The sequence below is a fragment of the Chaetura pelagica genome, unplaced genomic scaffold (assembly GCF_000747805.2).
Source record: "Chaetura pelagica isolate M959 unplaced genomic scaffold, ChaPel_1.0 scaffold71, whole genome shotgun sequence".
Taxonomy (NCBI): domain Eukaryota; kingdom Metazoa; phylum Chordata; class Aves; order Apodiformes; family Apodidae; genus Chaetura; species Chaetura pelagica.
In genome coordinates, this window is record NW_009952435.1 from 4,687,312 (window position 1) to 4,690,317 (window position 3,006).

Below are 3,006 nucleotides of genomic sequence, written 5' to 3' on the forward strand. Positions count from 1 at the left end.
CTTTCATTAAAGGTGAGGTAGAACTCACCTTTTTTTAGTCCAAATAATTAGCGCTAGTGAAAGGAGTACTTGGAATAAAGCATATTTGTATTTTCAAACTTGAAATGTGAGATAAAAGCCACTTTAAATCAAGAATACATACTTTGTTTGCAGTTTATGGCTCAATAAAACTTAAGTCAAGCTTTTTATATCAATACAGCCATTTAAGCAAAATACCTCATCTAGAATTCAAAAGCTACTCCAGGAAGCTTTTAAAAGCTTTAGAAACTTGTACTGTGCTAGTTTATCCATTCCTATGAATTAAGGAAGATTTTATTACTGATCTAAATCTTTCATTTGCTGGCATTATTGATCCGCTTTCATGCTAATCTGTATTTCACAACTGTGAAATATTCTGAAAATGTGAAGAGGAATTCGCTGAAACAGCATATAAGTGAAATGAATTAATGATAAATAATATATTGCAACTGTGATATCTCTCTTTTAAAACAAGAAGAAAACTTGAAAAACATGAAGTTGCTGTCCACATAATTTCAGAATATGCTTTCAACTTCAATTTATGCACCTGTTCAATTTATAATTTGCAGTTGCAGTACTTGCTTATGTCATCCATGAACACGTTCCTCTTAGGGCTTTCATTCTTCTCCATCAGCAATGCATTTAATTCTTTGTGGACACCTTGATGGTCTTCTATTGATACTGAAATAATTCCTCAGTCCAGCAGAGTTGTATATGCTCTTACAATAACTTTATAACCATTCCCCCTGGGATTTTGGAGACTTACTGCCCCTGCACAGCAGTGCTGCAGTTCAAGGTTGCTGTTGTGAGAAGTTCAGCCGTTCAGGCTGCTGGAGTTATTTATAAGCCTGTTTGACTTTCAGCTGATAAGCATAAAGACAGCATGCAGGAGCATGACTCTTGAGCTTCCTAATTGATGTGGATCTGGGGGCTTAGCACTGTCCCAGCTGTCTCCATCCCAGTATCTACAGTCAATGCCTCCCAGTCTAGGTCCTGCTCAGAACAAGTGTCTCCCGTACATCTTCCTCTTTGAAGAGTCATTCCAGGCATAGCTTGGTACAGCACAGCTGGTTTACCCAATTGTTATTTGCCAGTTACTCTTACTTTGTATATATGCAGCTCAAAGAATCTCTGTACATAAGGTAAAACTTGCCCAAACCACAGTGACTGAGAGAAAAGCTGTTACAGTTATTTTATCATAAGGGCTAATTCTTTTTGTTACTGCAGAAGGTAGAAAGGTAGAGAATGAATGTCCAGTAAACACAGTTGAGAAAGAATTAATATGCTACTAAGCTGAACACCTAAGGTGCTATTACCCCTTGAGAATGAGAGACATTCTGAAGATTATGACAGATTCAGGCCATTCCTTGAGTTCCCAGCCTGCATATAGCTGCGAGGTAAAAAAGCCAGCATTTTTTTCAGAAATCTTATAATTCATCCCCAATTTGCATTTTATATAGGATTTTATTATTATTATTATTTTAAGTTTTGCAGTAGAAATTAATACATTTCACAATTATATGTGTATGTGTATGTGAATGCATATATGCTCTTGGTGGTGTGTAGAAATCAGACATGGGCTTCATACACAGTTAGCTTGAGCTGCTTACATGGCTGTCCACACTTCGTGCTTGCTATGTCACTCCCAAGTTGCCTTTTGCATCACACAAAACTAAGTCTTGCATCCAGCTCTCAGGATGGTATATGTTCCACTGGGCATTATGGCTGAAACCACTTCACCCTCTATCCCACATCTTGTGATCCAGTCTTCTAGCCTTTTCCCTTCACATACTCCCATTCCCATGCTTCTCTGCATGCAGCACACAAACAGTATCAGGTGAAAATCCCTCACATCAAACTGTAGTGCAGCTGTCTGTCAAAGAAAGATTACTAGAAAAAATGTGTATATACGTTATTGGGATATTTTTAAGTTTCAAGAATAAAGAAATCTCCAGTGGAAATGCAAAGTTTAAATGAAAGATGTTCTATGTGATGAAGACTACTGGAAAGCAGAACTCACTAATGCCTGCAGAGGCGCGGCCACATACAATACTCTTGCAGAGCAGTTATGTGATCAGCACTACCAACAAAGCTTCCTGCAGTAAAGCTTAAGAAAATGAAGACTATCTATTTTTAATCTCATTATATGGATCATACTTGTAGATACCACCTCTGGGGAACAGAGGAGCAGTGTCTTTTACATAGCAAGATAAATCATTGCTTATAGGGAACAGGGCAAGTATTAAAAATTAGTGTCATAGACATCAGCATAATAAAAAACTTTATATCACACATTTTGAGGATTAGTATATGCAGAAGGCTTTATTTAGCTGGTGAAGTGATCTTAGCCCAATGTCTCCTGAGCATGCCCTCTGCAATCTGGACTCCTGTATAAACCTCTAGACACCAGGGATGAGAGGAGCTTTGTGTGTTTTCTTGGGGATATGTCCCGGTTTGAGCCAGGCTGAAGCCAATTTTCCTTTTACTGATTTTTTTTTCCTTCAGTGAGCTTTCTTTTAACTAGCAACAGTGTGTTCTAGCTAGGCTGATAAGACACTGGAATGTTTTTCTAACTGCTGGGTTTTCAAGGTTGCACCTTCACTCTGCTGGCTCAGACACTATGGGGAGATCTGTGACCCCCCCTGTGGGGAACGGTCCATTTTCTTCCCCCCACATAAGACTAAACAAAAAATGCCTTTCAAGCCAGCAAAGCGAGAGTGATGCCTTTTCACTGATTCACTCAAGGACAGAATGAGCAGGCCTCTTGCCCTACCAGAAGTGCATAGCAAAGCAGCAGCACAAGGGTTATGACAGCTGGCAGAAAAATAAACAATAGATTAAAAACTGCTCCTAACAGAATATGTACCTGGCCAATGGTGGTTGGCTAATTCAGACGGTGGTACTTTCTGGAACAATAGTCTCTGATCCATAAAAAGAGAAGTAGAATCTGCTCTGCTCGTCTCTGCTCGCTCTCTCTGCCTGCCTGGG